The sequence below is a fragment of the Clarias gariepinus genome, chromosome 6, assembly GCF_024256425.1.
Source record: "Clarias gariepinus isolate MV-2021 ecotype Netherlands chromosome 6, CGAR_prim_01v2, whole genome shotgun sequence".
Lineage (NCBI taxonomy): Eukaryota > Metazoa > Chordata > Actinopteri > Siluriformes > Clariidae > Clarias > Clarias gariepinus.
The window spans coordinates 36,857,399-36,869,417 of NC_071105.1; positions in this window are offsets into that span (position 1 = coordinate 36,857,399).

Below are 12,019 nucleotides of genomic sequence, written 5' to 3' on the forward strand. Positions count from 1 at the left end.
TGGTCATTTAGTACATTCAGGTCATCAACTGACTTCATTTTATTGCCACATAACAATGCTGAGTCTAGACCTGAGCACCTGAAGCAACCCCAGATCATAACACTACCTCCAGAGACTTGTACAGTAGACACTATAAACTATGCATGATGGGTGCATTCTTACCCTGACACGCCCATCACTCTGGAATAGGCTTAAAATGGACTCATCAGACCACATGACCTTTTTCCATTTGCTTAACCTTCAATCGTTATGCTTCCCAGCAAACTTAAGCCTTTTTTATTATTAGTCTCAGTAACAAGTGGTTTACTTATGTCCACACAGGAAAGTCTCAATCCTGTGAGTTCTCATCACATTGTGTGTCATAATGCTTTTGCTTTCACTATTAAACATAGCTCTGACTTTGGCTCTTTTTATAATCCAACTTCACCAAGCATTTAAGTGATCTCTAATCACAGTCTTTTCTTTTTTCTCTCTTTTTTTTTTCTTTACCATATTTCTTGTGAAAAGCTGACAGTTCAGCACTTTCCTTCCAGGTTATAATAACATGTTAGATGTTAGATGTTCTTAACCTTATTCCAGTGATTTCTGCAATCTCCCTTGTTGTTTTCCTTGCCTGATACAGGACAATAATTAGACCATTCCCCAACAAACTAACGTCCTTTCCATGACCATGTGATATTTCTCTCAACATGCTTGTTTAAGAAATGAGAAGCTACTTCAGTAAAAGTGTCTTGGGTATCTGTTTATTTAATCCAAATGTGACTTTGGCCAGACAGAGTATTTCTAGTCATGAACCCTCTTTATTTACATTTGTGATGGTTTTTCTAGACTTTGACAGTGATACAGTAAGCCTACCTTCTCCAGAGTGAAATCTGAAAGGAGCTCAGAGTAAACCCGCTGCTCCTTCACATCGAGAGGAGCCAGTTGAGGTGGTTCAGACATCTGGTAAGGATTCCCACTCGTCGACTTCCCCTGAAGGTGTCCAGGCACGGCCAGATGGGTGAATATTCCCCAGGGCCGACCCAGGACATGCTGAAGGAATTAAATCTCTCGGCTGGCCTGGGACTGGTTAGGAATCCCCCAGGAAGAGCTGGAGAAAGTTGCTGGAGAAAGTTGCTGGAGAAAGATGTCTGGGCATCCCTGCTTCTCCTGTTACCATTGCGACCCTGAATTTAATAAAGCAGTATAGAGAATGGATTGATAAATAAATGTATGGATGGAATCATTTGTACAATATTATGAAGAGGTTTTTCTTCGCCAAGGAAAGAGTTCTGCAATTATCCGCTTTGGTTATCTTCCATTGTCCCCCAGGCCTTTTGCTTGGATCTCACCGGTGCATCCCTTTATTTGACCTCTCCTAAAGTTTCTGCTATCTCTCTGGTAGGCCTGTTTTGTTTTTTCAGCCTAACAATGTCCTCTTTCATTAGCACTGGCACATGTTTAGACTGCATATCACCAAATTCAACATTCGAGACACTTTATCTCCTTGATTTAGTATAAAATCTTGAGGAAACACCTAACGATGAACCTGCTGAGAAGACAGTTACTTTTGCGCTTGTGAAAATAGAGGTAAATTATGAAAATAGCTATCATTTAAAAATAATTATTGCAATATTATTAAATAAATCCCATAGATTTAAAGAGAGAGTCTACACTTTGGTTACTGTACATCTTGATTCTTTTATTTCAAATCCACAGTGAAGGCAAAAATAAAAAAAATTGCATCGCTGTCCAAAAAATTGCGGATATACTGTACTGTATATATACACTGTTTCATTTGTTCTTACATTCAGATGAGGACAGAAGAGTTATATCTCTCTTGACCAGACAATAAAACTGGAGTTATTACTGATAAAATGTAGGTTTAGAAATTAAGATTAAAATAAAGCCCTAAACACTGTCATGTGTGTTAGCACAGGGACCGTAACAGCAAAGATTTTTTTAACAGTTGACATTTTATTAGATGTATGGTGTGACCATTAGGGGCAGGGCAAATAAAAAGCCATTTTTCATTCAAAGTTGACCATTTTTTAAATAAAATGGACTTTTGCCCTTCACAACCTCTTAATATTATCATGTTTATGTTAAAATCTCTTAATATTAACAAGTTTATAAGTCTGCCCCTTATAAGTTTTAATGAAAATGGACCAAAAGACCAATGCTGACTGGATCGTTTTTGGATGGTGGATCATTTTTAGCACAGCAGTGACACTAAGGTGGTTGTGTAACATCATTACGAGGGTGAATTAAGTAGAGCAGTGTCGGGGATTTTACAAACTGTGTACCATTACACACTTCATTACACACTCCTACGTTGTTAGTTCAAGGTGTAGGTGTGCAGGTTTTTTCCACGGACGGGACGGCATTTGTTATTTGTGCTCAAGCTGTGTAGCTGTTTTGCATTTTGAATGCTGTGCATGCTGTGTATCGAAGGCTTTTCTTAAAAAATAGTACAACGAAGCTATAAGTGTGTGTATGTATATGTATTATAAAACCTTAACCTTCATTTCCTGCCTGATACAGACTGTGGAGTTGGCAGGTTGAAGTAAAGTGGAACTGTTAACTTGTTTTGGCGTAAACGGTGAGTGTTAGTGGCCGTCTTTAATTGTTATGTTGTTTTCCATAAAATGTCTATGAGGATCCTGCGACTCCATGTGCATTTCCCGGCAGCCTCTACAGCTGAGCGGTAAACTTGTGGCCGAAACAAGAATGTGTAACCACTTAACAATGCATACTGTCATGATGTGAAGGCAGACAGTCAAAGAGGTTTTTCTGCTTGGTCTGACTAATACTATTTAAATAAAATACTGATTGGAATCTTAGGCTATAGTGGGCACAGGTTCACACAAATTCAACAGAAAATGTTGCCTGGTCATTTTTTGTTCTGGTAAATTTTGGTAAGCCTGCGCCCAATTTAATCCGCATTACTGGCAGGCACAGACAGACCTGATACAGACTTTGATGCTAGGAGTGTTCATACACAAAAAAAAAAAATTGTACCCCAACTTTCAGGGCCCACAATGGAAGCTCTGATGCAATGCGAATTGACAAAAAAATCCAAAATATCTTAATAACTGTATTAATATTTTCTTTCTACAACTAGCAGTTTGTACGTCCTCCAATTGCTTGACTGGGTTTTCTCTGGGTATTCCAGTTTTCTTAGGGTTACCAGACGTCCAGCAAAAGTAGGACATGCCCTCCTATTTTATGTTGTGTCGTCCATCCTGCAGACATTGACCTGATGTATGAAAATATCCACCTTTCATCAGTCACTGACTTGGACTTGGCCATATTATTGGCTGCAATTTCACACTATCATCTCTATGCTTTAATCGTAAAGATACGATTATTAATATAACTGTTTTTAATATATATAAACATGACAACGTGCACGTCAACATTTTTGTATTATGTTTATTTGTTAAACAAATATGTCTGGCAACAAGAGTAACAGTTGTAAGATAAAATGCTAATTCCCTGATCACGCGAAAACTAGGTGCTTTGGTGACGGATGCACCAAGAACGAAGCAGTGTTTGGTTCGTGATTTGTACATATCAGTTGTACCACCAATGAAACATGGTAAGAACATTTGCTTCATCTACGAAAGTCATGACATTTTTTTCAATCCATGAAGCCTCACACTGCTAAAGCAATGTTAGCGTTTCATACAGTCACACATAATCGGTCATATAAGTTGATGGACGGCACTCCTGGTCTAATGCGTAAGCTTTTCACTGACCCCGAAACTGCTAAAAACAGTACATGTGCCCGAACAAAAACCGAAGCTATTATAAACAATGTCACTTGTCCTCACATTGCTGCCGACCTAGTAAAGTCATTAACTGCTTTGGAATTGCAAAAGATTCCGGTACTGTTGGTGCAAAGAAACAATTCCCAATAATCACTCAGTATTTTGATTGGATTATTTTGCTTGCGCTGGACAGCAGACCAAATGAAACAGCTGAAATTATATCAAAGTACCTGATGGAAACCCTCATGAAATACAGTCTGTTGTCCAAATGCATTGAGATTGCAGAAGAACTTTGGAGAACCTTTGAATGTGAACCTTGGAGGCATCAATAGGAAAGAAAGCAATTGTGTTTTCAAAGTTGAAAAAGTTGCTGGCCTCAGATGTCCAGCCCATGTTCTTTACAATTGTACTCGACATAGTCAATTGTCAATTGATTGATGTTAATCAGCAGTACGACAGAAACACCAGCTGGCTCAGCTTATTTTCTGCAATCGAGAGGACGCCACAATTATTCCAAGAACTGAAGGCATACTTTTAGAGCATCCACTAGTATTGATCAATCATTTTTGGAGAACAGTTCCTCAGAAGTTTATTTGTGTTTTTGCATTTGTTGATACCCGTGCTTCAAGCGAAAATTGCAGCTATTGAAAAGGAAAGAAATGTCGGCTTTGGAGGTTTTTAGCGTCCTGAAGTCAATAAAGCAAATTCTGCCAAACAGAAACAGTGAAAATTTTCTTCCACTGAAAGTAAAGCAACTTCTGAAGAAACTGTGTGTAAAAACAGCCAAGATGAGAAATGCAACACATTCGTGAGAGAGATTAAGTCTGTGTACTAAAGGTGCATTGATTATTTGGAAAAAATGGATGACAACCTTCGATGAATTTCAGTGCTTTCACTGGATGATGTTTAAGGCCAATGTTTAAAGATTGTTTTCGCTGATCAGTGCACAGTGAGCAAAACGGAGAAAGGCACTCTCTTTTGACCCTGACACCGTCTTGCATGGAGTTCCACGCGTACTGTATGTTGCTGCGAAAGATGAGCTCTTTGTGCTTTGTGAATTTGATGGGAGTAAGGTGCCTTTGTTTATTAATCCTAAATTTAACCTCCCCTGTTCTCCCTTGGAGCTAAACAGGTACCTGGTTCCCTAGGTTTTTTTCTAAAATCCAAAGACATACAGATTAGGTTAATTGGCGTTCTCAATAAAACTGTAGTGTGTGTGCGTGTGTGCCCCTTTGTGCCCTAAGCCTCCTGGAATAGGCTACAGGCCACCGTCACCTGGTATACAGGACAAGTGGTATAAAAGACTTTACTAATAAACTTGTTTTCCGAATGTTACACTTGAATCCACCTGTCCTCTGCATGTGTTTTTTTTTTTTTTTTTGTCTGTTTGTTGACTGTTTTCTACTCATTGTAAAGTGTCCTTGAGCTCTGGAAAGGCGCTATATAAATAAAAATTATTATTATTATTATTATTATTATTATTATTATTATAAAAGATGAATGGATGATAATTGCCGATAAAATAAAAGAACCAAATCTTAGGCAGAACCTGAGATTTATAAATTATTCAATGTCTTCATGCATATTCTTGTTGATTAAATAACCCTACTCACTGCATTAACATTAGCAAACCACAAAGCTCAACATTATTGTGTAATTTAGTTCCAAACATGAAATCTGAGTTGATGAGCTGCATTTCACGAATGATGATATAAAGCATAACAGCACAGGGATGTTTACCTATGCATTACTCCATATCACAGGTGTTCTAACCAATCATTACATATACTAACTGTCTGTACGGTCCACAGTACTGGAAAGAGGGGAGAGGAGCTGCCAGCCAGCACATTCCCACCTGATAATATTATCTCATCCTAAACAACAATTGTCTCCTTAGCAATTGCTTCTAAGTCATTCTGAATTGCCTCTGAACCATCTGTGTTGTTCTGTTAATTGCTAATGCAGGCTACAAAGTTAAAGTAGTTTTACTAACACAAGGCTGAAATCCAGATCCCTCTCTATCAAGGGTACCACTTGGTGTCTGGAACAAGGCTATTTGGGATTTAAACCTGAGTTTATGTTCTAACATGAAAAAAATGGAAAAGTCAATCTCATGTTTTTTTTATGAATTTCCATCACCTCCTTGGACTATTCTCCTAAATATAACCATTGTTCTTTTGAATTCTCAAAGCGATCTAAAGCATCACCTGCTCAGATGATAGAAGCTGTTCACAGGACACTCCAAAGCTATTGGAAAAGTGACACGAACAGGAAAAGTAGCCATATTATTGTGCCGAAAAGCACGTTCAAGAGTTAGCAAACGTGTAATTCTTTTTTCTTCTTGTTTGATTAGACCAAAATGTAACTTTTTAACAAGCACTAACTGAACACTTCAATGACATTGAAAAAATCATCACCGAAACATGATGGTGGTAGCATCATGTGTCAGTTTTTCATAAGCAGGGACTGAGAATTTTAAAAGAATTTGGGAGAATTTAGAGGGAGCATTGGGTGTTTACACGAGATACACAATTTGAGACTGGAGTAGAAATTAAGCTTCCAGTAGGACAAGAACTTCACTGGAGCGCTTCAAAACCAACACCTTGAAATTAACAGGATTGAGAATCTGTGGTTAGACTTGAACATTGCTCTTGGCCAGTCAAACTCAGCCATAATTTGAGCAATTCTGCAATGAAGAATGTGCTAAATTATTCATCCCAAACTACTAGATACATTTTGGAAAATTTTGAGCTGTAATAAGCTTCTACCAAGTGAATGCATATGCAGACAGAACGTTTCAGATAAATAAAAAAAATGGATGTGTCATATTAAAAAAAAATCTATTTGCACCTACAAATGTTAGGCATATATACTGAACAAAAATATAAACGCAACACTTTTGTTTTTGCTCTTATTTTTAATGAGATGAACTCAAAGATCTGAAACGTTTTCTACATAAACAAAATAACCATATCTCTCAAATATTGTTCACAAATCTGTCAAAATCCGTTACGATGAAGAACTGGAGTCAAGTCAAGACCCCGGTGAGGACGACAAGCATGCAGTTGAGCTTCCCCGAGACGGTTTCTGACAGTTTGTGCAGAAATTCTTTGGTTATGCACTTCGATTGTTTCAGCAGCTGTCCAAGTGGCTGGTCTCAGACGATCTTGGAGGTGAACATGCTGGATATGAAGGTCCTGGGCTGGTGTGATTACAGGTGGTCTGCGGTTGTGAGGCCGGTTGGATGTACTGCCATATTCTCTGAAACGCCTTTGGAGACGGCTTATGGTGGAGAAATGAACATTCAATTCACGCTCACCAAAACAGCTCTGGTGGACATTCCTGCTGTCAGCATGCCAATTGCACGCTCCCTCAAAACTTGCGACATCTGTGGCATTGTGCTGTGTGATTTAACTGAACCTTTCAAAGTGGCCTTTTACAGGTGGCCAGTCTAAGGCACACCTGTGCAATAATCATGCTGTCTAATCAGCATCTTGATATGGCACACCTGTGAGGTGGGATGGATTATCTCGGCAAAGGAGAAGTGCTCACTATCACAGATTTTGACAGATTTGTGAACAATATTTGAAAGATATGGTTATTTTGTTTATGTAGAAAATGTTCTCATAAAAAATGGGAGCAAAAACAAAAGTGTTGCATTTATATTTTTGTTCAGTATATAAAAAAAATTATTATTATTATTATTATTATTTATAATATTATGAAATCACACCAATATACAGAATGTCTTGAATTTAGTTGACTGGGCCTAAGAGGCCCAAATCTGTTCCAGCATGACTATGCAAGTGTGCACAAAGCCTGCACCATGAAGATATGGTTTGCTCAAGTATCCTGCACTGAACAGCTTTGGGTTGAGCCGGAACTGGAACCACGTCGACATCCCAAAATCTAATGAAAAGTCAATATATACACCATTAGCTATGTGCTGTATATTCATTTTCCTAATGCTTTTATTTGACATGACTTGGTTGATGATAGATTATCAACCAGATAGTTGAGTCTGAAGGCTATCCAAGGAAAATTTGGTATGTTTGTTGTCTTTCATTCTGACTGTGCCTGGTAGAAGGAGACAATGTGTTCTTCACTGATGTTTCATGGTTCGGGTCAGACAGCAAATATCTGTGGTGGAGCACTGACCACGAGTCCCAGGCTAATGTGAGTCAATGTGTCTGCCCACTGCAGAGAGACGTAACATGTCTTGCCTTGACGTACACAGACATTGGTGTATTTGGTTCCATATGTACAGTGTTATTTTTAACCAGTAGCCAAGTTTATGTGGGCAATTCCCAGAGTCACGTGACTTGGAATTGATTCAGGATTGAGTCATGAAAAGAAGAAAAACATGACTCAACTTTGACTTGCGATCCAAACCACAGCCTTGGACTTTAAAATTTGAAAAGTCTGCACACTGATACATACCTGCATTCAAGCATATCCTGAAGATATCTGCTTTGGTTATAAATGCAGCATGCAATTAGTAGCTAAGATTTTAATCCCTTAATCTTATATAGTCTGCATATTGCATTATATAGAATCACTATATTACAGCAGATAGGATTAAAGGCCTTGCTCAAGGGCTCATTAGCGGCAGCTTGGTGGAGCTGGATCTTGAACCGGCAACCTTCAGAGCCATAACCCAATGAGCTACCAGTACCCCACCACATCCTACTAAGCACCATGATAGATCCAGATTCTATCCCAAGAACAATGGTGGTGTAAGACAGGAACACACCCTGGATAGCACACCGTTCCATCCTTGGGCAACAGAAACTACAGTTAACACCACTTTTCCTCACTTTTAGTAGGTGCTTTATCCTGGTCAAGGTCATGGTGGACCCATAGCCTATGCCAGATTTCTGGGATGATTGCCAATTTAGTATAGTTTTTCCTACTACCATCTCAGGGAGTTTTTTTTACACATTCACATTTTATACAAACCTAAATAATTATTTTGATTGTGTAAAGCTGCTTTGCGACAATGTCAATTGTTAAAAGCGCTATACAAATAAAATTGAATTGAAAAGTTGATGGAGGTAACCCACATGCACACTGGTAGAAAATAAAAAACTCCACATTGATTTTTATTTAAATTTAAGTTTAGGATCAAACTCTATTGCAATGAAAGAAGATTTGTGTGCAACAGGGTTAACCAGATGTTTAGACTGGGGTACTGTGAACGCCAGCAGACATTTCACCAGCACTCGTATTATATTGCTGTGTGTGTGTGTGTGTATATATACAGTAAGTGTACAAGTGTGTTTTATATATGTGCATGTGAGTGTTAAGGTCTGGTGGTTATTTGGGTGCTTAAAAACACACACTGAAAAAGAAAGCTGACAGTCTGTACATGTGGCTGTGTATTTTGCAACAGAAAATGATGCATGGAGAAGTCAATGTACCCGGTAATGTGAGGAAGGTCTTTTGGGCTGGGTTACAGTGCAACACGTTGGTACAATCAGTCTAATCGTGGTGCAGAACTTTCTGTGGAATGGTCTCTTCATGGTGCGTCCCCTCGAGTTGTAAAAACAAAACCGAATGTCAAATTCTGATTTAAATGTGCAGCCACCCAGCTCTTTTTATAGCCTACTATATGAGACGTAAGCCTAGGGTGAGAGAGACGGCCAGACAGCCAGAGATACACTTTACTGGCCATGCCGAAGTGTTTACGCAAAAAAAAAAAAAAAAAAACCTGTCTCTTCATCTACAGTCCTTGTTAAGTGGTCCAAAACAGGCTGCCCTCAAAAACAGAGGGAATTCAACATGCGTCTGGTGAAAGCTCACAACCGCTTGTCTGTCTCGGCTGCTTTAACTCTGACACTTTGTCCGTTTTGTTTACACCTGTTCCTGGCTGCGGGGCCCGTGCAACGTTTTTCCGCCCAGACACATTTAATTTCTCAATGAGCCGAAAGACAAACACATGATAATCTGCGTAATACAGTGAGAAAACCACATCTCACAAGGTTTGGATTTTAGACGTGACGCTTAACCTGTTATTTCATTATGGATTCAGGGTAATTACAGGGCGAGTGAGTAATTAGACCTGCACAATTAACTATGTGCACAAATATTTCAACTGCGCAGACATTTTGCACAATCCAAACCTCTAGTGAGCATCTCCAAGGAAAAGTGAGAAGAATCTAGACTTTTTCTCCTGTTATACCAAAATCTGCAATAATGCAGATTATAAAAATTATGTACTTTAACTATTAGTGGTTTGCTAACAGCTTCCGAAACACAAAACTTAGATTAGATTTTTATTTTACTTCACAGTAAAGCCAACATTTATTCTTAGCAGACCAACTACAAAAGGATGATAGTAGCTAACAAGAAATAGAATCCTGCTATTACTATGTTATTTTGTGATTTTATTCATTTTTCTACACTAATAACTGAGCTAAAAGGTTAACATTTTCACTAAAACTAGCCTTATAGTCCTTCACATACATCTTCTGATCCATCACAAGGGTTAAATCCTTCTTGTTGAGCACATCTGAGACAGAAAAAGCAACTGACCTGAATTATTGTGTCTGCTAATTAAAACTTTCCTATTTTGTTTATACCTCACTATGTGAAAAATGCCATAAATTGGGCAAAGTCGGTACCACTAACCACCGATTGCTCAGGAACGTGGAATTTAGCTTTGATATGGTTTGTGAAAGTGTCCTAGAGTATTTTTAAAATAGTGGCTCAGTATGCTAGCTGGGCTAACAACAATTAATAACCAGCGAGTAGGATTTAGTTTTTAATAACATGCTTTATTAAAACAAGCCCCAAAGACATTAAAAATAAGGGGAAATGTTAATGAAATAGTTTATAGTATTGTAAGCAGTGGTCGAATTGGAAAAAAAATTCAAGGGGGATGGTGTGGTCAAGTATTTATTCATTTATTTATTTATTTATTTATTTTTGCAAAACTTGGCGCATAACTAGGCCCGTACCGTTTGTCGTAGACCCATGTAAGAAGTATCAGAAGTTCTGGAAATGTCTGAAAACTGGTGCTTTATAAGAACTTGAACATGGACGCTTCACTGCACCTCTGCAAAAATGGTGTTCAGTGGCAGTTAATCTAAAGCTACAGACACTGAAACAGTGTGCTTGGAAAAGGGGTGAAACAGTAATAAAATCAAGCAGCCTTAATACATAATCTAAGTTATATTTCAATTGTAAACATTTCGGTCTATTTAACAAAGAGTATAACATGACTTTTGAGTTAAGAAATTTAGATTCGATTCAAGATTCAACGAACTTGTAAATTCAAGGTACATTTACAAATAATAATAGACTGATTAAAGCACTCTACAAAACTCAGACTAAAACAATTCCCATAAAGTTCAGGGTTTGTTTAAATGTGATTCTTGTTCACCTCAAGCGTCCTCGAGGCACATCTGGATGACAGCTGTGCCGTCTTCCATAAATAGATCCAAGATTTAGCTAAGAACTGGCAAGTTGGATTTAATTTGAACACTTCCATGACAAATGGGTATCTTTTACACACATTTTTAATTTGGAGCACCCGGAGAAATCATAGGTTTTTAGTATAAATAAAAAAAATAGTCAAATTAGTCATCGTAAGTAAGAAAACATTTACTTAAAGAATTTTTTTGTTTGTTTGTTTTTTCATCTCTAATAACGTTTCATTTAGTCATTGTTGTCCTTTGTCAGGGAACGCTCATAAACATCTCCGCACTCCCACGTACACCTCAGTTCTGTATTTTTAGTCCAAAATATGGCAATAAAAATTAAGCTGTGTTTGTGCGGCTCGTGTCTGTACCGCGATTTATGTCACAGATGAATTGAAATACGTCACGGCGGAGCCCTGAGTAGGAGGTTTTCTCCATTAGATTAGAGAAATGGCTCCAGTGAGTGTCTGTGGCCTGGGCCTACGGATTTCCTTACACTTCTATTTTGGAGCAACAGGGCCTGTTTTTAGTTATTAAAAAAACCACAGCATTGTACAAAGCATTGTAAATGTAATTGGGAAATGCTTGCTATGTGCAGCTCTTTGCTTAGTTCCTTTTCATATACATATGAATTGATAAGCAAATACTGTCTAAGCTGTGATTATTAGGAATAAATCATATGGATTTGAATAATTTTTATGTTTTTAAGCAGCTGAATCTAGCAATATAGACGTAAATTCTTATACAACAATTTTAGTGTCAAAGTCTATATTAACTTAACTGATTAATCAAGTATCCAGGTAAAGGTATACCTGAGTAAGATGCAGTTAATACATAAAGTAAAAA